Source organism: Camelus dromedarius, chromosome 27 (genome assembly GCF_036321535.1).
Source record: "Camelus dromedarius isolate mCamDro1 chromosome 27, mCamDro1.pat, whole genome shotgun sequence".
NCBI classification, from domain to species: Eukaryota; Metazoa; Chordata; class Mammalia; order Artiodactyla; family Camelidae; genus Camelus; species Camelus dromedarius.
The window spans coordinates 15624977-15648236 of record NC_087462.1 but is presented as its reverse complement, the minus strand read 5'-3'; the positions used below and the strand labels follow the sequence as shown (position 1 = coordinate 15648236).

Sequence of the window (23260 nt, the reverse complement as noted above, 5' to 3'; positions counted from 1 at the left end):
TTTAAGTCTTGTTGAGGAATTTGGGCTTTGAGACAATGCACATTATTGAAGTTTTTTTTTTTTTTTTTTTTTTTTTTGGTTGGTTGGCTTTAAATGGGACTGTAGCATAAAGTTTTATCCCTGAAACACAAACTTAATTATGTGAAATTAGCAGTAGCAGCACCAACAGAACATGGATCAGTGACAAGTTAGTGAAGTTCTCCAGGAATAAGGCAGGGAGAGATGAAGAATGAGTCTTCTGGTTACTTTCTAAGGTAGGGACAGAAGTAGCACACGCAAGCTAACTGAATTAGCTGAAATGATAATAATTACCTAGGTGGGAGGAGTCCAAGCAGGGCTTTATTTACTTTTCAAAGAACTGTCCTAAATCAAGCCCTAACACACACAAATTTACAAACCATACTGCTCCAGAGCACAGTCTGGAAGGTTCCATTATTGTTTTGGGGTTTTGGGGGTGAGGTGCTGTTTTTAATTGAAGTACAGTCAGTTACAATGTGTCAATTTCTGGTGCACAGCACAATGTCCCAGTCATGCATATACATCACTGTTAAAAGAGTCACATCCTTTTCTTTCACTCCCCTGCTGTGTTTATAACACAGCAAAGGTTGGGAAATGGAGAATAACTACAGAAACAAAGTCAAAATAAATATCACACAGTTTATTCTGTGTCTATTTACGAGGTCTGTTTTTTAGGTTTCCTTCCGCCCCGGTTTATCATTGTTTTAGACACAAGTCTAACAAACCTTCTTGTCTTCCTAACCTAGGGCAAGTGAGAAGTACCACACTGTGCCTTTCAAACAATGCTACTGTTGGTTTTCAAAAGTTTTGCATTTTATTCTATAAAGAAGAATTTTCAAAAATCTTTGATTGGATAGTTCAGTGGTAGGGTGTGTACTTGGCACACATAAGGTCCTGGGTTCAATCCCCAGTACTTCCATTAAAAAATAATAAACAAACAAACAAACAAACCTAATTGCCTCCCCCCAACAAAAATGTTAAAAAAAAAAAAAAACTTTGATGTGCAGAGAAGTTAGCATTATCTATGCTCCAGAGAAAAACTGTTAAAAGAAAAAAAAATCAATGTTTCTTTTAGAATAAATTAATTTTATTTTCAATGTATAGAAAAATACTAACTAGTGGGTTTGTATTTGGCCCAGGGGACTGTTTTCTGGTGGTACTCTGCTCCTTTGCAACAGAAAAATAGGGTCTCATAAAGAAATTCTGAATATGATCACCTCCCAAATTTGATGATACCAAAATGCTTTTATTTGAAATGTAATAATGTTTATCAGGGTTTCTATTTCTATCTTATTGAATTTTTTTTTAAAACAGGAACTATGTTTTTAGGGGGAAGAATACCGGATGGAAAGAATCACAGTGTACATATAATTTCACATCACAAAAATAGCCCTGGTAAAATCTTGGTTGAGGCTATTTCTCCTCTAGGGACCAAAGGCAATTCTAAACAACAACAACAAAAAAAAAGACCAGCTGTAGATGCTTATTGGTTCCAGGTATAATGATTGCTAACATTCAAACGTGTTAGAAAGCATGAACAGCTGAATTAGACCTGTGACACCCCAATATTCAGAACTTTGACCTCGATCAAGAGATGTGTAGCTAAGCCTGAAATTCTTTTAAAATAATCCCCTGTTGCTCATGACCTCAGGATCATGAGTCATTAGATTTTTTTTTAATCAGGTTTTCACTATTAAGAAATGCAAATATTGACTATGAAAAAATGAAAGCATTAATATCATTTAAATTTGCACAGTATTCTACCCATACAAAATTAATCATTCAGACCATCTTATTCTATTCCACCGTATTATTTTCATGATAAAATGTTAAAATTCTCATATCTTATTCTGAATCCAAACAAGTGTAGGCTGTGTAAAAATGGCCACAGAACCATTCCTTTTTAAAGTCTTTAAGCGTTAAGTTAATGGATCAAGGCAAAACAGGATTATGTCTGGATCCAAAGATTTAATTATAATTTGGTATGAAGCTATTGTAACTTTGTTTCACTGAAAGATAATGTCAGGACTTCAGCTCATAAGAGATGTTTCATATATATCTTAATATAAAAGCGTGTCTTAGTCATTTAAATTATATGTGACATTTATCCATTCAAATTTACTAAGCACCCAAAGCTTAGATGAAAAGAACACACAAAACAAGATACTCGCCAAAGAAAACCTGAGAAGTAGGTATTTATTTATTTGTTGATTGATTTATTGTAGCAGTTGGTCTCCGAGTGTATAGCCTTCCTGTATTTTATCTGTATACCAATGCATTACTTTTATACCAATGGATAATTTGTGAATTATTTACAATGTTGAGCATCAAACAGAATGGACTATGTATTTCACTTTGTTTATGACTGCTTTGATGTACTTTCTGACTTGATAGCATTTCTGACAAATTTTTTTCCCTTTCGGAAAATTTGCTTTGGGACAGTTGTAAAAAAAATAGTATCCCACTGCCCTGCGTGGTGACAGCTCTGCCCTCGCTGTGTACTTACTACTCAGAAGTAACTTCCAGACTAAGAAGCTGTATCATTTGCCCAGTAATTAAATTTCTCTATGCCTTCATTTTCTACCTGTGAAATGAGGATTCTGTTGTTAGAGTGTTGTTTGAAGGATTAAATAGAACCATCTTTGTACTGCATATAGCACAGAGTCTGGCACAGAGTAAGTGCTTTATAACACTCTTCATTAGCAATGGCATTTTTATGACAATAAGGCATTTGGCCTCAAGTAGTTCACAATTTGTAAGGAAACCAGACATGTGTGCAGTGCAACACTTGGACGTTTAATAAAAATAAATTCAAGCATATCCCAAAATAGAGACATCTTTCTTCCTTAACTCCACTTCCCTTCCTTAACTTCCCTTTCCTCCTTTAAATGAGACTTCAGTTTCCATTCTCCCCTAAAGGACATCACAGATAAAACATAAAGAGTAACAAGAGAAGTTAATTTTTGACTTTAAAATTATCCAGGGTCTTGGTCTGGGTGACTTAAGCTTGCCCCCTTTGCTATGTGACTTTTCACGTTTTCACTAAAGGGATGGACCATGTCTTTATCTCCAGCAATGGGTCCAGCCATAGGATTTGCTTTAGATAACAGAATGAGATAGAAATGCTAGCGTGATGCTGTACAGCAGAAACTGACACAACACTGTAAACTGACTATACTTCAATAAAAAATATATACACAAAAAAAAAAAAAAAAGAAGAAGAAGAAAAAAGCAAGCAAGCAAGCAAGAAAAGGTAGTGTGGCGGTTCCAAGCCTGAGGCACTGAGAGGCTCCTTTGTTCTATTCACCCACTTGTAGTTCTGCCTTCTCCATGAGAGGATCATGTTTAACCTTCTGACCTTAAAAGAAGCAAGACATACATGGAGCAGTCTCACCACTGCTGGGCCAGCCCAGCCCAACCTGGGACCACCTGCATCCATCCAAAAGACTCATGTGCCAACTAATGCCATGTGCTTAATGGTATGTGTCACTGAGGTTTCTATTGGCTTCATTTGCAGTTTCAGCATAGAAAAGCTGCCCAACACAAACAGTTCCAACAGGTCGGGGTATTAAAATGAATTTTTACCTTTAAAAATAAATTTATTTTTTCAAGTCACCATGTCTAACCACACTGCTCAATGTCTTCATTGCATTAGTCCATTACCAATCAGGTATCTTGGGCAAATTCTGTAACTGGTCTCTTCAGTCATGTACTAAAAAACAAATCAATGGCCAAATAGGGATCCTGACATAATGACAGATATACAGACCAACAGAATAGAATAGAGTACCCAGCAATAAACTACCAAATATATGGTAAAGTGATTTTTTGACCGAGACCATTCAATAGGGAAGGACAGTCTTTTTTACAAAAAATGGGAAACTAAGTATCTACATAAAAAAGAATGAAGTGGGGCCCTTACCTTACACCATACACAAATATTAACTCAAAATGGATCAAAGACCTAAATGTAAGAGTGAAATTAAACATCTCTTGGAGAAAAGAAAGAAAGAAAGAAAGAAACACAAGGGGAAAAGTCCATGACACTGAATTTGGTAAAGGTTTCTTAGATAAAACACCAAAAACAAAAGTAACAAAGGAACAAATCAGACAAATTATACTTCATTAAATTTAAAGCCTCTGTGTATAAAGTACACTATTAACAAAGTGAAAGGCAACCCAGAGAATGGGAGAAAATATTTGCAAATCATGCATCAGATAAAGGATTAATATTCAGAATATATATAGAATTCTTAGAACTTAATAACAACAAAAACAAATTTTTTTAAGAATGGGCAAAGGACTTAAAAAGTCATGTCTCCAAAGAAGATATGCAGATGGCTAATAAAACCATGAAAAGATGATCAGCATCACCAATTATTAGGGAAACGAAAATCAAAACTACAAAGAGGTACCACAAGGAGACCCACGTTATTCCACTAGGGGGATGGCCACTACAAAAAAAAAAAAAAACCACACAAAAAAACAGGAGTGTTGGTGAGAAGGTGGAAACATTAGATATCCACACATCTCTGTTTATAGCAACATTACTCACAATAGTCAAAATGTGGAAACAAAGTATACACTAATTGATGAGTGGATAAGCTAAATGTGGTACACACACACAATGGAATGTAATTCAAAAGGAAGGAAATTCTGACACACAAAAAAACTGTAACAGATGAACATTGATGACATGGTGCTAAGTGAAATATAACAGTCACAAAGGGAGAAATATTGTATGATTCCACTTACATGAAACACCTAGAGTAGTCAAATTCATAGAGACAGAAAGTAGAATGGTGGCTGCCAGGGACTGAAGAGGAGGATGATGGAGAGTTAATATTTAAAGAATACAAAAGTTTCAGTTTAGGAATATGGAAAAGTTATGGAGATGGATGGTGGTGATGGCTATACAGCGATGGAAATTCCACCACTGGCCACCAGCACATGGTTAAAATGGTAAATTTCATGTTATGTGTATTTTACCATAAAATAAGCAAAACAACACACAAACTTATAAGCAAACAACTGATTCCAGACCAGTTTAAATTATCCATTTGAACAATGATCTCCTTCTCACAGTCACTAAGTAAACCTCAAACTTAGGGTCCTAGCCTGGGGGTGCACTGGGTGAAAAAGGCAAGTTGTGCTTGTTTGTTGATTGACTGCTTTTGTTTTTGGTCTCCTCCTACCCTCTTCTAGTTCCTCCCATCCAGGGTTAAAGTCTAGAAGGTAGGAGAAAGACATAAAGGCTGATTTTAATGGAATAAGCCAGTCGACTCTGGCAGGGATGGTCCAGGTCTCATTCTGGCTTGGTCTGGTCTGATGGCTGCTGTGGTCTCTGCTGGTTTCCTCTTTCCATGTGTGCTGGGCTCTCCCAAGATGTCTCTCACTCTGCCTGGCTCTGCTCCCACTGCACCCGGTAGCAAGACTGCTGATTCTGTAGCTCAGCACGTCTCCAGGCACAGAGTGAGATGCCAACCTCTCGTTAACGTTGCCTGTTATTTACTTTAAAAACTTGGGTATAGACAGTGGGATGTGGCAGCCTGTGCACTGAATTTACTGTCTTGGAAACATTTAGTTTACATTTTATTCACTCTGATCAGAAATGAATAGTCCAAGGAAGGCTCACTAGCTTCTGAAGACTTCACTCAGGGATCTAAAGATGGCTAAGACAAGAATTTTAAATATCCATATGTAAATCTTGATTAGAGGGTTTTTTTTTAAAACTAGGATAAAGTATATGAGAATAATGTTTCATTTATGGAAAGAGTGAAGTTTTAACTGTGGCAGTGGCTAAAATGACTGTCCTTGCCTGAACAGGGTAACAGCAGGAATATGGCTAGCCTCACTCACAGCCTAACCCACTTAGAGAAATACCTTCAGTCCATGCCCTTTCCCCTCTCACCTGCCCTTTCCCCATTTCAAACTTAATTGAAGGATTATGTTACTTGATTCAGTTAGAAAACAAGGTGATTATACCATCAGAATATTGTAAAACTTCATGCAACCACTTGTCAAAGTGCATAACGGCCAGAGTGGGAATTCCTCAAGCCCACAGAAAGAAGATGAATGACTATCTTCCTCTGCTTGCTAATAAAGTTTGTATGAGTCGCAAAATTTGTTCCAAGCACATAGCAGGTGCTCAGTCATGTTTGTTGAACACATGAATGCAGAGGAATATACAAAAAAAAAAAAACAAAAACTATTTTTTATTTGCCAAAGAGGAAATGAGGCTGGACTGGGTCTTGAGCAATCAGGAAAATTTACTAATAAAGTGGGACTGGAGCACAAAGGGGAAACTGGCTGTGGGTAGCTAGCTAGCTGAATAAGGAGACAGCTGAACGGGTTTCACCGTTGCTTATGTTAGTCTGTAACGGTTGAAGAATTCATCCACCATTCTCTTTACGTTCTTAGCCCTCTTCTTGGAGCTGGGAATAATGTACCTTCTTGTAACAGATTCCAGGGGGACACCAAGTTAAATATCTCCCTTGAGCCCAATTACACACCCTCTTCCAAACAGGAACCCTGCGACTCTCACAAAGTGGTGGAATCTCAGAGGAGCAGCAGCTGGAGCAGCAGCTGGAATGCTGAATAGAACCTTAAGTAAATAGCCTAGAAGGCCAGTGAACAATGAATTATAATAAACCAACTATAATTAGTAATAAAGGCCTGAAAATAACTGTACTCATGAGATAGTACTGGTCATATCCTTGCTGTGTTTTGGAAATAATACAATAGTTTTTTGTTTTTTTTTCCACCAGTGTAACTACATTGGTAATTAAAAGCTGATTTAAAATCAAAGGCAACCTCAAGGTTATAAATCTGTCTCTGGCTCTGAAAGTGCAAGTATCTTGTTCACTCCACATCTTTATATTTAAAAAAAAAAGTGGTAAAGGGCTTTTGGAGCCTGTTTAAAAAACACACACACACACACAACTGAGCAAAATCAGCTAGTAAGTGAAGCAAATCACTCAGTGGATACTTTTCTTTTTCCCTGAAACATCTGTGGGAGAAAGAACACAAGGCAGCCTCAAGGGGGGAAGAAGGTCCGTTTGCACTGCGTTTTCCCTCTGGATAGGGAATGTTTTAATCGCTAATTTCCACAATGTAAGAGGTGAAAGAAATCTGGAAATGGTGTCAAATACTGTAGGCAAAAGTTGTTGGATGACACTGAACAGACGAGGTTTAGGCCAAGAAAGTTTCTACCTGGCTCTGTGCGGTGCGAATACTGATGGTTGCATTCCTCCTGCAACAGGGAAGAACCGATCTGACTCCGTATTAGATCCGTTCCTTTGGCTCTAACCTGTGCTCTGCTTCCTGAGCTTAGTCATGCTGCTCCAGCACCTTTTGTAAAAGAATGCTGCCTACAGCCGGAAATATACAGGAGAGCCCATTATGAAGGCTCTGACTTTTAAAGGTATAACACTTTTCCATTCATAGAGAGACAGAAAGTTGTGGAACAGAGAATCACATTTGTCTCCCTGGAACAGGAACATCGTGACCTGACCTACATGGACAGCAGCAAGAACAAAAGGAGCCTGAATTCTGACCTGACAAAGATGGTTCTCCAGGACCTCAGTCTGCCATCCTCTCAGTCTGCCATCTTTCCGAAAAAAAGTCATTATTCCTTGCCTTGACCCTTGTTTCCCGATTTGTTGGTCTGTCATTCAGCAAGCAGAACAAGTTTGGACTCAGTAATACTCTCACAATTTCATAGTCATTTACTGTTGTAAATTTAAATTTTGTTTACTTGATGAAATCATCATCTCTAGGTACAAGCCCAAAACCATAGCAGTGAGAAGGTATCAAAACCATTAAGGCCAGTGTTTCAAAACAAAACAAAAAAAAACACGTGTCCTTTTAGGTTCAGTGCTTTGGAATCAACCTAATATTATATTAACAAGGGGTTTCCAGGGGAAATGCGATGTGATCTCAGGTAGCAGGTATCAGAAATAGCAAAACAAAGACAGATTTGTCCTCATGGAGTTCACAGCCCGGTGTGGGAGAAAGACATGAAGCCACTAAGGACACAGATCCGCATACAATGACAACAATGCTAAGTGCTATAAAGGGACGTCCAGGGGGCCAGGAAAGTGTAGGACAGCATTAGCCTAGTCAGGGGAAGGTGGGGAGGTAGTCAGAGGATGAACCCCTGAGGGAGAGCCCTTCGCTGCGATAGGAAGAATGATCACAAGGTGCAGGGGCCACGTGCAGTAGCAGGATGGGGACAAGGGTGGGGAAGGAGCAGAGTGATTTCTGCCTGTGCAAAAACAGTCCATGGCTCAAGGTGACATGGCACATAGAGGGATTTACCAAAAGCCATTTTTTTCCCCCCACAAGAAAGGTATTTGGAAAATGTGCTGGTTCTGTTAGTCAATCAAGAATGGCTCATCTATGACCAGAGTCTTTCCTCTTCTCTCTTCTGTGCTGCTGGCATCCTTTACTGTGTTGAGACACAGCCTTGGAATCCTTCTACACACAGCAATCTAGGAATTCACCAAGGCAAGTGGCAACATACTTGTTAGTCTTACCACAAAGGGAAGGAAACAAGTCTGTATTCATCTGTATGTCCCCGTGGTCTAAGTTCCTGTCACATTGTAAGTCCTCAGTAAACACTGAGGAAGTCAAAGCATGAAGGAAGATCACGGACTTTGACAGTGCAACGATAATAAGGTGATGATGGATACGTTAAAATCAGGCTATGATTATTTGTTAAAAAAACATTATTGAGCACCTACCAACTATTAATCACTTTTCTTTTTTTCTGATTCCAAGGAATAGACTCACAATCAAGACAGAAAAACTCTTTTATCTTACGCAGTATACAAGCTAACAGGGTCAAAAGAGGTCACATTCATGTAAATGAATCAATAAACACAGAGTAGATTCTGATGAGTGTCACAAAGACAGTACATGCGGTGATGACAGAGTAATGTAGGTTGGTCAAAAAGCCCTCTCTAATTGGGTAATATCTGAGCTGAGACATGAGGGATGAGAACAGGTCCCCTTTGTGAGACACAAAGAGCCACAAGACACAGACTCTTAGGTGGAAGACAGGCTGGGATATCCCAGGAAAAAAAAGAAGCTCGTGCTGACCAGAGAGTGGGGAGCGAGCAGGAGCGAGGTGTCTCATGGGGCTGGACAGATAAGAAAGAGTAAAATTGTGCAGGACTGTTTTAAGTCCAAGAGAAGAGGTCAGAGTGTCTCCGGAGACCAAGGGGAAGTGAACCAAGAGTTTTAGGCACCTGTGGTGCCTATGTCACAAAGATCCTTCTGAATGTTTGGTGGAGAAGATCTACATCATAGAGGACAGCAGGAAAATCACACGCTGACCACCAGGGGTCCCGTGGCTGTGTAGACAGAGAAAGCCTCTCTGTTTTGGTGGCAAACAAAATAAATGAAACAAAGCAGGACAAACATGTCAACGTACTGCAGTGAACATGAAACACTGGCCAGGAAAAGATCAGGGCGTGCTCACAGGCTCCAACAGACACAAAGTAAGTAACAGATGGATGAATATACAAGTGAGTGAATAAATGAGTGACTCAGACCCGAACCTGAACTGTGCCATTTGTTCACACGAGGCCAACAAGCATCATCAATCGACCAAGGACTCCCTATCTTGACAAAGGACCCCTTGACTTTAACTATGACTTGTAGCAGGATCTTATCCCCAGTTCCCATCCTATCAGGCAAATATATTCCTATTATATAGGCATATTGCTTTGAAAGCAGTATTTTTCTATTATCTGGCATCAAAAAAAATTTAGGATTCAGATTAATTTTTTGCCTGCACTCCAAAGGAAACTCTTCTGATGGTATTTTGATGGATGTCAACGGACACACTGGGTTTTGCTTGTTTGTCTTTTGGTTATTTGGGGGGGGGGGAGGATAATTAGGTTTGCTTATTCATTTATTTAATGGAGGTACTGGGAATTGAACCCAGGACTTCATGCATGCTAGGCACACACTCTACCACTAAGCTATACCCTCCCCAGGAACACACTGTTTTAATTCATTCCCAACTGTGACAATTTGTGCTCATTTCTCTTCTATGTGAGCAAATGTGCCTTCCGCTTGTGGCCCCCCGATTCTCGACCCTGGGTAGTCCACTGTCACGATCTGACCTGGATCCCTGATTTTTGACCTTGGCTTTTTGACCCTTCCCATTTCTTACCCTGAGAGTGTCCTCTTTTGGCTTCTGACCTCAGCTTCTCTCATTAGCAGGCACTACTGAGCACTTCAGTCAAAGAAGAAGGAAGACCCTTGTCACACTTGTACTCCTCTTGGAATTTATGTACTGCTAGGCCTCACTGCCAATCCAGAGAAAATTGGGGTCAAAATATACTCACAGATTTATCATCACACAAATAAAAGGTTCTACTTTGGATGTATCTTACCAACTTTGGCAAAAGCCGACAGCATTTGAGCCAAATTACTACCTTTTTGCATGGTATCCTCTACAGAGTTGCTGGTTATTGGGGGGGGGGGGATATATATAAATAAAACAGGAATAACCAAACTTTTTAAGGTATCTATTGTGTTCCTGACACTACTCCATATACTGTCTATTTCCTGATTTCATCAGGATAACAAGCTCAAAAGATGGGCTGTATTGTAATTCCCCCTTTACAGGTTGGGAAACTTGTAACTTGAAGATGCTAAATAGCTTGCCAAGATTTCACAGCTAGAAAAATGGCGAAGACACCACTTATCTCCAATCTGTGTTGTTCTAACGCACTCCCCCTTGGCCATCAGCGAGAGTGTCATCCAGGAAAGAATAAAGTGGAACACTTACTCCTCCACGCTGTATCACATGCTTTATTCTTATGTTTAAAAAAAGATTTAATTCATGTCATAATATAAAAATAGGGTATTTTGAGAAAAGAAAAAGTTTCACGTGTGAGTATGAAAATTTAATTACCATTATACCAGCTTATCTAGACAAAAAGATTTAAAATATTAACCACAACTAAGTTTCTTCCACAGGTTATCTTAGGACTGACATAATGTCAAAGAGCAGGCCAGCTGTTCAAAGTACAAATCACCAATTCTTAAGTTACACCTTAATACATTCAACTGAGTTTTAGTGTCATGGCTGACTATCCTCATTCCTGGGCTAATTATCTTTCTTTCTGTCTCCAAATAGGACTGAAAAATGTGCATTTCTAAACAAGACGATGTAAAACTTGCAGAATATTGAGAATTCTGCTTCAAGACTAGGAAACGCAGTTTCTTTAATAATTCAAACCTCTGTCTTCCTAGGTGGGCTTCGCAATTGCAACGAAAAGTTAGGAAGCACGAGGCTGCCTACTTCCCCCAGGAAGCAAACTCTTAGCATACCCATCACAGCATTTTCCTCTTTGTCTTCAATGGATCAATCATACTGAGGCTGCCAAAGTGTCTATCCAACAGAGGGCTCAATTTCAGAATTCACCCATGAAGTGTCTCCAAACACAGCAATTTATATGATCCACAACTCTTCGATTTCTTTGCTCCTCTGACCGTGGCTTACATGTATCTAATACCAAGAGTTCCTTTTCCAAGCCTTTTACATTATGGCAATTTCCTTTGGGATTATATTTCAGTAAGTAAAATGCTCTTTGGGAACTATTTAATTTTTTCCTCTACTTGTTCTTTTTCCTGAGCCCCCTCCCCAGATCCCACAGACATGTCATTTTTAGAGTTGAAGTATCAGCTTTATCATAAAGTTTATTCTCTGTAGTCATGAACAAGCAAAACCGAAGTGAAAGAAATGAATTGAAAAGGGGGAAAAAAAAAAACCCTTGAAATCTCTAGAAAGCACACATATATACATACAGACAGACCAGCCCTCTTGTACACAGCATAAAAAGACGAAAAGAGCCCATGAAAACGCCACAAAAAAAAAATGCAGAGTTGATTCATGCCACAGGTTCAAGAGTCAGACATTCCCGTGTGTTTCTTAAGAAGCAAAATGAGTAATAATAAATGATAGATTCCTTTATAAAGAATGTAGGATTCTTTATAGTTTTCAGAGTGCTGTTACATATGTTATCTCACTGCCTTTTTAAAACCTTCGAGCAAATCTAATGCAGCATGCAATTTGTCTTGATACTATATTATGCATCTATTTTATGAAAGAAAACTGTAAATAAGGGTAGACGTGCAAAAAAAGCAAAACGAACCATTTACTAAACAGAGAAAAGGCATCCGTGAAGAGAGCAAAGACAGCAGAACTTCGAAAAAGCACATAATTAACCATAGCTTGGAACTTTTCCAAAATCTCATTCACCAACTGGCTAGCACTTAGACTGAAACACATGGGGTGGGTGACGGGAAGAGCTCTCAGGGTGAGAACCACCACCAGCTCTGAGACAGTCAGCCTCATCAGAACACGCCCAGTCTCCCTCCAACGTGGCTCCTCTCTCTCCAGGGCGAAGGTACAATGTGTATACAACCAACGGAAAGGACACACGGTCATGTGCTCATTTATCAGAATAGCCAAGTCAAGATGGTAGCTTGCTTGGAAAGCAAGATCACACTAGTGAAAAATGCAACCATGCAAAATCGAAACTCGATGGAGTCCTAGAGGGTGGACTTTATGATTTTATATATAGACAGCAATATAATTGTTCAAAGTTTTCTGTTATCATCAGTTCATTCAAGCATTTCAACAACTTTAAGTACCATGTCAGACGCTGGGGGTTAAAAAAATGATTAAGGCACCATCTTTACCAGCAAGAAGCTCCTGGCTTAGAGGTGAAACAGGGAGTAGGAGAATTACAGTAAGTGGTAAATTGAGAGGGTAAAGGGGGTTCTGCATAACTAAGCCTGGGACGAGGGAAGAGCAGCTCCTTTTTTTTTTTTTTTTCTGATAAACACATGCCTTCCCCGCTACCCCACCCCACCCCATGTACATGAGCAGCAAGAGCAAGAAAGGGTCCTAAGAACAAGAAAAATACCAAATGAGGTTACTGCTGACTAGGAACAAGCATTCACAGACGCTTTGAGTGGGTGAACACAGTCGCAATGGTTCTGGTTTATGACACACGTGTGCTGTCGTTCCTGGGGATTACCTGGAGAGGAGCTTCAACAGGGGCTGCTCTCAAAGCACAGCGCGGAGCATAGCCGTCTGAACGTCTTCGTCGAACCTGGAAGACAAGAAATGCATCGGTTAAAGCTATCAGCTTAGGACACAAAGGTAGCGTGGAGAATAAGCGATAGGAAATATCCACACCAAAAAGACCTGCCCACGGAACACAGAGAAGGCCAAGGACACAGGTGGATTAGGGGTTTATCTCCGAAGTGACAGCTGTCTGCATTTCAGAGGCGTCAGGCTGGGCTGGGTGAGGGAAGAGCTTTGTATGACTCAAACCAGGACCCCCACTCACTGGGAAATCTTGGGCTTCTTTTTTGATCTCAACTCAGTTTGGAAATCCTAGATTAACCCGATAGAGCCAGTTTTTCTTCAGTCTCAGTTGCTGCTTCCATGCGGATTTGAGCAGATTCTGAAAGGCAATGCCTGTCACTAGAACCGTTAAGAAACATGATATGGAAAGCAAAGAAAAAATGTTAAAAAAAAAAAAAAAGCAAACTAAAACCATTTATTTTAAACCCCCTTTTTTAAGACCCTCCTCCCAAGGTCACACAAGCTATTTATTTGTCTCTCTTTTGGGTGACTGTACACATTTCATTTCATCATTTATAGAAAGATAATCAGAAAGTCATTACTTGTCTTCAGCGTACACTTAATTCAGTGCAAAGGAAGGCAATGAAACAAGTATTATGAAAGCTGCAAAACAGGACACCTTACTTTGACATTCCACAGGTTAAGCCTTTATATTGGGTTCGATCTTCCAGCGGGATCTTAGACAACTTACAACAAACAACAGTAACACACGCGAAATCTCCCTTACTGTTAGCAGCACAAATTAAAAGCAGCAGCAAGGACAAAATGACACTTGGGTCCTCTCCAAGCAGAAGCACGAGAATGAAGGTGACAGGACAGCATTCAGTGGAGAGAAACCTGATGATTTTATCGGGTTTTTGCATTCCTTTGGGACTTCGCTCTGATTTCTCATGGGCAATCAGATGAAAATTGTCAATTATGATCATTGGGAAATACCTAGCAAAATCTGACATTACAGCTCTGAAATGTTTCTCACTACCTTAGAATTTCTGGAATCATAATCCTGAGATAAAGACAGTGGAGTTGGAAAGGCAGCTATTTTGACCCCTATTTCCAAGGGAACGGTACTAACCACTAACTTTTAATGAATGTCGCCCTAGACAGCTTCACTTCTTGGGCCCAGTTTTTCAAGAAGGAACCTAAACATCTCTGCATAAAACTGTTTTGACGGGCATGATAGTTTTCTTTGCCTTTGAAAGGGAAACAACAATAATTAAACACTCAAAGAGCCCATGGATGAGGTTAATTGTTTTTTATTATTTAAAAAATAAAATCATCAGACTCTTTGCAAACAGGACCTAATTAATGCAACTAGTTTCATCATAATTATCAAAATCTCAGGACAAATTCTGTATTCTTGATGTTCCATGTGCACGAAATCCCTTTAGTCTTAACAACACTGGCCACCAGAGTTTACCAAAAGGTACTGTGAAGAAACAAGCCCATTAGAATGACAGGTTTCATTTACCAGAAGATATTAAAATCCTGTCACAATGTGATTTCTATCAAGAAGGTTTTCACTGAAATAATAAAAAATGAATGAAGGAAATCAAAGGTAGTCATCTAGTTAAATATTCATTTTCTAATCTTTAGGGAGGTGTTTATTATACTTTGAACACCTGGCCTTTAGTAGCACGTGGTCTGGTTTTAAACTTGTTATCATGCCACAGCAAATTCCAAGAGGGCTGTAAATTAAGCCCATTATTATGAGAAAGCCAAGATAACAAAGTGCCCTCCTTCTCCATCCAGGAATGATATAGGGAAACTGATTCCACAACAAAATACCTAGATACTCCTACACCCTGGGCTTAGGTGAAGCTACTAACGGTACAAATATTCAAGGGGGCTTCCTTCAGAGTTGCTGAGATTCAATGCTTGCATCACGCTCATAGGAAGGGTCTCCTTAAATTTTGCACCCTAGATAACTCATTTACCTCACTCCAGTCCTGGTTCTAAGCCCCCTGGCACTTGTAATCAAAGTATTTAATTTTAAAGTTTTATTGAAAAACATGGAAACAACAATAAACAATGTTTCATGTATCTGATAGAATTGTAAGACAGTATGTTCTCCACAACTGCAACTTAAGACAACATACTTTTTGATGTATATAATAGAGAAAATCAGTGCAGACATCTACAGTGGGCAGAAGAGGTAAGAAACGAGGTGAAATGTGACAAGGGAAAGCTTTGCAGGTCATTTCCTAATCTCATTTCCCCCCAGGACGTGCGCTGGACCGAAGAAGTCAGGTGCACCAGGGAAAACGTAAAAAGGAAAGAAACATAGCGTGCATAAGGCAAAGAACTTGAGAAGGCACATGACTCACTGAAACGAAAGGAAAAGTGAAACACTGCATGCTTAGGCGGGAGGCGGAAAGAAAATGGTCACAGAAACCAGGACTTCACTCCTTGGTTCAAATCTGAACCTTGTCGTGTTAGGAGAACTTTCTGAAGGAAGTTAATGTCTGTGAAATAGGTTCCTCATCTGTCAAGTAAGAATGATAGAAACAACAGTAAACCAACATCAAAGCAATAGCGGTCTTACTGCAGTACTCCCCATATACCCAGCACCTGGAACAAGCGTCACCTCAGTTTGTGACAAAGCCCTGGGAGACAGGCTTGTTCCCATTTTACTGAAAAGGAAATTCTTATAACATAATGCATTACATCATACAGACACATACACATATAGTATAATGATAATACATTAAGTTTTTTTGTTATATATATATATGCATTTGTATATACGTATAGATGTATATGTATGTATTTATACATATGTATATTTATATGTGTGTGTGTATATATAAAGCTCTTAGAGAGGCATCATGTGGAAGCTCAAGAAAGTGTAGCTATGATTATAGTAAATTAAAAGCCTATTTACCGAATGCTATTTTAATATAATCAAAAGTTTTTAAAATTTCTCATGTGGACCATCTAAATTTATTAGTTTATCTTCTTCCAGATATTCTTCCATGAATGTGGAAAAAAAGCAGCAAATAAAAAAGGTGTCCATATGTACTGTCACCAACTTCCCCCAAAAGGCTTCACTAGAATTGGAGCTTTGGAAACCCCAGTGAATTCTTTGATACTTATGAAAACAGACCATCATCAGAGTCATAGAGACAAAGGGTGAGGAGGGGGGAATTTGGAGTCTGTGGATTTTCATAACAATACAAATGAAATGCTGAGAAGCTTCAGTGTGGATAGGAGCTCTCACACGGACAGAGCCAAGGCTTCTGCTCCTGCTGGAGCAAATCCAGATTCTGGGGACAAGATTAGAAAACGGAATGAGGAGTTAGGATGGACACTGGGATAGTCTTGGGCTAGACAACCTTCTTTGTCGGCACCAACGAATCTCTTAGGAGGTTGGGAGTTGACTAAGAGAAACAGAGTTCCCCAAACACCGTTACTAGCTGGACAACACAGATATCCTAGCCTGCAATTAATACTTTTACAACCTAGGAGTTTCAGGTTTCAGCTATAAGTGTACAGCTAAATATCTCTAGGAAATGTTTTGCCTTCTTTTTTTCCCCCTTCCATTTAGCTTTGTTAAACAAAGGGTGATGATTTGTCAACTCAAGAGAAAAGCTTCGAGCCACAAGGTCTATTACCTACACACAGGGGCCAGGAGCACTGAGGACTTTAAAACAAACAAGCAAACAAACAAAACATAGCTTGAAATAGGAAATACTATGGCTGAGCAATCCGGCTTGCCCTCTCTTTCCAAAAATACACTGGAGAAAACCCACCGCCGTTTACTGTACTGGCTCACATCAGGAAGCAGGATGTCAAAGGAAACTAGTTGATTAAAAAAAAATTATGTATATATATATTTCATTAGCAATCGTTTAAAAAAAAGCAAATAACATAACTAAAGCCAAAATGCCAGAACAAATATAAAATGACTCCATTCTTGTTCCCAGTATGTAGGTTTTATTGTGTTAGAAAATTCTAAAGGTGGAGTGTAGACTAAAGGACTTAACAGATTTTTAATAGGTCGGGGAGATTTGGCTTTGAAGAGAGGGATTCTCACAACTGCTGGTCCTGGATCCTTGGGGGAAGGTGCTGTCCTTTCTTGTTCTATGTAATGAGAACGTGTATGGGACAGGCTTCCTTTGGTTTAATACAACATGTTATACCTGAACCTCACTAACCACATCTGAGAAGGCAGATGGTTATGAATCTGAAAACAATGAGGGGATAAAGTCCCAGGAAGCCTGAAATCTCCTGACTCAAAGGCTCTGGGTGGAGGAGGACAGATCATGCGTATAGACGCATCGGTAGCAAGGCTGCCAGGGAGGAAGCTGCTGTTGACCTTGAAGACACAGATTAAGTTGCTTGGGAGAGGAATACGAGTAGACAGATTGGGGATGTATCTTAGAGAACCAGTCAATCTCACTTTAGAAATCTCTGCAACCTTTGGTCTTCTACAATCACCCTAACTAATATTTAATGCAGCTTGAAATCAATCAACTCTATTATATTACCCTGATTCTTATCTTCCCCCCTTAGCCTTGATCAATTATAAAAGTATCTTGCTTATTTCTTTGTTGTCTCTCAACAACAAGAGAATTCTGGATCTTCCACCCCTAACGTCTTAGTTTCAAAGAACAGTGCTTGGCACTATTAAGCAATAGGCAAAACTTTATAAACAATATACAAACTATATACTAAATGGTATGGCAAATGTCAATAAAATATCCACTACATTATATATTAAATAACTATATATTAATAAATGTAAATTTTAATACATTGCACATCAAAAGGCTACATAATGTACATATGTGGGTTGAATAATAACTAAAATGAAAACCCACATGGCTACAACTGGCTTAAAAAACAGAACACTACTGTTATCTTTGAAGCTCTCTTCCACAAAAGCAGACCCAGTCCATAAAAGGGACATAGATCCTCTTCACACACTGTGCTCTTTCCTTTCTTTGCTGCTATCTTCATTGACCAGATTTTCAAAAGAGAGAAAGTATTGAACAATGTGGTATACTGGCTAGAGCCATGGATCCAAATTTTTCAATTATATGCCCCACGTATAAGTCTTTTTTGTGATATGCATTCATTATGAAAATACATATTTATGAACTATATGTATTTATACATTATAAAAGCTATAAGATAATGAAACAAAGTATGCTTTTAGAAAAATATAAAACTGAAATATTTAATAAATTGTATTTATTGATAAATTAATTGTACAAAATTGATTTTTTTCTCATTAAGGGTATTACCATTAACATTATTAGTGCTATCTCCCATTAAATGTTAGCTACACTATTATTTCATGCGCCACTAAGGAAGGAAAAATACTGCCAATTTAACTATCATATGTTACCCATCAATCCTAAGGTACACCTCTAATTTTAGAGATTTTAAAATACATACCTTATAACCGACGAAATGCAGTAACTTTTTAAAGGGAAAACCCAAGTAAATATAGTTCATTAGTTTTGAAGATTATGTTTTAAAACTATGATACAACACTTATACTTTCTGGTTATATACGTTACTATATATAAAATAATCAACAAGGACCTACTGTATAGCACAGGGAACTATATTCGATAATGGAAAAGAACCTGAAAATAAATAAATGTATGTATGTAAATGTATAACTGAATCACTTTATCATACACCTGAAACTAACATTGTAATTCGACTACACTTCAATAAAAAATAAGAATTAAAAAAAGATTTATGTGAATGCTAATTTTAGGTTTCATGACTGTCATAGCAAGGAAAAAGATATCTCAAAAATATATTTATGGATCCAAATATAAGAAAACACTGGATCATTTTTCAATAATAAAAACTTTTAAATCCAATCTACCATTTATGTGAAAAGTTTGACTGTTGTGCTTGTAAATTCTCAGGGAAGACTGCATTTAAATTTTTTTAAACTGATTTAAATTTTTTAAACTGATTTAAAAATCAGCTTTATATTTTGAAGATTTTAAAACAGGTTCAATGATTCTGTATCTAGGTGTGTAAGTGTGTGAGTGTGTTAAGAGAGATAAATCTTAGACATTCTCTTCTTTTAGCTGACACCCTTACAGCTTTCAGAATGGAACAACGGAAGTATTTCTAAGCATCTTTTTAAAAATATTTTCTTCACGGTTCAAAAACAGGAATTTTCATGTTCAATGTTGAAATGTCACCTTTACCTTGAAAAAAAATCATTTTTAGTGGATAACTTATCAGGCCTTAACAGATCATAATGGGTTTTGCTCATAATGTGGCTGATGAAGACTATATTAGGAATGCAGGCAACTCTGTCATGTTCACTTGTTTCAGACTATCAATGTTATTTATTATTTCTATTTCTTTACAGGTATCTTTTAATGTCAGCTGTCGACTCTGAGAGTTTATCATATAATTTTTACTTTTAATTAAACTTTACCATCATATCATGTTGAAAGTGACCCAAAAAATGATAGTGCAACTGTCAACTCCTCCACAACGGGGAAAACTTACTATTCTCAAAATAGCCCATGAGCCACATAAGACACATCACCAAGTGATGCAATGACTGCGGGTACCATGTCATTAGGTGTATTAAATCTTAGCAAAACACAATTTCTTTTTCATTTTAATCTAAAAATAATTGTAAGCAGAAGCTCTAATATTGCCTTATGGAACTTAGCGAACGGCCCTGTGCGTCACTGGGCTGGGCACATCTTTTATCGGATGCCACTGGACCAACACTGGATTTTGAAATGAGTCTTACAAGTTGCAGACTCAAAAAACCATGGGTGCCAGTTTTGCAATGCAAAAGGGAAAAATGGGCTGGATTTGGCAAATTAGACGATGCATGGCTCATCTAAAGAAGCAACTTCTATAGGCCTGGTATTCCTAGATCTGAGTTTTAGTGAGAAATGGGATAGCCACATATTTTTATGAACTATATCCAGTTGGAAATGCTAAAAAGAGGTAAAAAGTTTTTATAAAATTTTAGTGGACCAAAAGCATTTGTAGGCTGGATTTATCCATGGGTCTTCCAATTCACTTTTTACAAATGGATATAAGAGGATATATAGAAATAAAATTTAAAGAGCAAAAAAACATGAAAAAGGAGAACAAGGAGGAGGGGGAACAAGAAGAATATAATCTGAGAGCTCTAAATCAATTATTTAAACGTTTTGAAATAAACGTCACATGTTAAAGGTACTTCTTCCATTTTAATGTAAAAAATTCCCTTATACAAATAAAACTAAGAGAAAATTTCCAAAGGCTGTCACAGGAGGTTCTCTTCTTTATCTCTGATGGCATTTTATTCAGAGCTGACCCAGATGATGCAAAATCTTTTCTAAGAGTGCCATGTAAGCACCAATTCAATTGTGAAATATTAACTGTATATTAGACATAACAGTAACAAAATTCCTCCCACCCTCCTCCCTTCATTTCTTCTTTCCATAGTTCTCTCTCTCCTTACTTGCCTGAGTGTCCTCTCTCTCTTTATAGTGAGTGGGAAAGTTTGTTTCTTAAAAGTTTTTATTCCTTCAGTGAGTTCCCCCATGTGGTTTCTTGAGTTGGTTTTTGGAAATTAGTATACTGAAGATCTATTTATAAGATAATCTAATCTACCACTTATGTGCAAAGTTTTCCCGTTGTACTTGTAAACTCTTACGAAGGAGCACATTTAAAATTTTTTACCAATGACAAATCATTTACAAGATCATGAAATGATGACTGCAGTCCTGTAAACTACTCTTATGCTAGGCCAGGCATACAATCTGGCTTCAACTCATGTTCTCTTTTTTTGGTGCTAATATTGTAAATTGCTGCTTTATAAAAAGTACCCTTACCAATAAATAATGTATTCGCATCTTAATGTTGTTGTCTTTGCAACACATTCATCGTAACAGATTTGTTTTGTTGCCAATGTGTACTGGAGCATCGCCAACAAGAGCTGTTCGTAAAAATACGACCTTCCACATTTTCTTCCCAAAAAGATGATGTAAAGAGAGGAACCCAAATAATCTAAACAATGTTTAACACCTTTAGCATCTGTTGGAAAGCAAAACTGAAGACTAATGTTCTCCTAGATAGCTCATTCAATGTTTATCTTGATGACTAGAAAACAAGCCGCAGAACAGCTACTGAACTGAATTACAATAAAATATACGTTTTTCAGAGAGAGGAACACAAAATCAGTTTTCATTTGGCATGCTAAGTATGCTATATTTGAACAGAATGTTACATATTCATTTCATTCATCATTTAAAGGCAGATAATCAGGAAGTCATTACGTGGCCTGCATTGGGCAGCTATTCGATTAGAGCATAATTGAGAAGTCTGTAACTCGGCCAGAGCTGACAGGCCGGGAATGCACAATAGCCATCCTAGGTATTTTGAATGTGGGGGTAAAGTATGGGGCAGAGTATTTGCTGGTTAAAACAGGCCACTGGGATAAAGGAGATTACCTAAAAAAAACCAACAACAACAAAAAATAAATTCTTGTCATTTTCATCCACCCAGTTTCTGGCACCCTTGTTACAGGAGCACAAGGAAGCTAACACAAATGCTGAAGAGAAAATACTCGTCCCTCTGTCTCTTAAAGTCATTAAGTTAGTTACTAAGGTAACAGAAATAAAATAGTATTAGTAAATGTTTGCAAATTCTTTGGCCAAATACATTTCATTTCCAAACACAGTTCTCTACTGCAGTATAATAAATATTCCTTCTGATTGAAATTTCACCTTGGATTTGGACAAGAAATCTAAAAGGGAGGAGGAGGGTCACGCTGGCATCCTTCACTGTTGCTGGAGACTGGCTGTTCATAGACTCTTAGACGTAAAGGTGGTCATTTAAGGCAGAAAATGGATTTATCCAGGATTTTGTGACGTAGAGAACTGGGTTGGGGAGGTACAGAGTACAGAAGTAGATGCTAAGGCAGAGAAAAAACCAGGTAACAAGACACTTCAGATATTTTTATTATGGTTGTGGTTGGTGAGGGCAGGACATCATAATACAAATGGCAGGATGTGTATGACTCTGGCATTTACATCATGACTAACAGGTATTGTCGGCACACCTACTCCTTTTAAGCATTGCCAACACATGGCAGACATGGCTTTCCACGTGTCTACTCACTGTTCCCTGCTTGTCAAGTTCCTCCTACTACCTTTAAACTTCCCGTCCAAATCCAAGGTGAATATTCAATCAGAAAGGAAATCTATTACATTGCAGTAGAGAAATAAGTTTAGGAATGAAATGTATTTGGCTGAAGAATGTGCAAATATTTACTAATATTATTTTATTTTTGTTACCTTAGTAACTAACTTAGTGATTTTAAAAGACAGAAGGAGGAGTGCTTTCTCATCAGCATTTGTGTGAGCTTCCTGGGGCTCCCGTAACGAAGTACCATAAATTGGGTGGATTAAACAACAGTAATTTATTTTTTCACAGTTCTGGAGGCCAGAAGCCTGAAATCAAGGGCTGTCAGGCTTGGTTCCTTCTGAGTCCTCTGAAGGGAAAGTCAGTTCCATGACTCTCTCCCAGCTTCTGGTGAAGCAACACCACCTTTGGTGTTTCCCAACCGGTTAATGCATCACCCCAATCTCCGGCTACACATTCACAGGGCGTCACTCTCCCTGTGTCCTCATGTCTTCACATGGCTGTCCTCTTGTAAGGACTCCGTCATATCAGATGGGGGCCCATGCCCCTCCGGGACGGCCTCATTTTCACATGATTAACCACATCTGTTAACAATCCGAGGTCCAATTAAGGTCGCATTCTGAGGTACTCAAGATTAGGACTTTAAAATATCTTTTTTGGAGGGGGTTACAATTCAATTTGTAACAGCATTGTTTAGAATTGTTGGCACATGGCAATAATAAAAACAAATTGACTTTTATTTGGTCTTAAAACTGGCTTTAAATTCCATACAGAAAAAAACTCCCCTTTATTGCGTACACCTGGGAACAATCACGCTCACCGCCCTCTCCTGATACCCACTGCCTTTCAGGTCAAAGGCGTATTAAGACACAGGAATTGTGTGAAGAGGAAACCTGTAAAGAAATTAAATTCTCGTGGTCACAAGAATAGACT

General features: G+C 38.3%; 1 long non-coding RNA gene across 1 annotated transcript in view; it reads right to left on the bottom strand.

Annotated features, from left to right (window-relative positions):
- The window catches only part of LOC116148444 (uncharacterized), a 1308953-nt gene that overhangs the window by 239504 nt on the left and 1046189 nt on the right, over positions 1–23260 (bottom strand). Inside the window, exon 8 of the long non-coding RNA XR_004131959.2 lies at positions 13083–13157. This is a non-coding gene — a long non-coding RNA (uncharacterized LOC116148444). The remainder of the gene's footprint in view (positions 1–13082; positions 13158–23260) is intronic.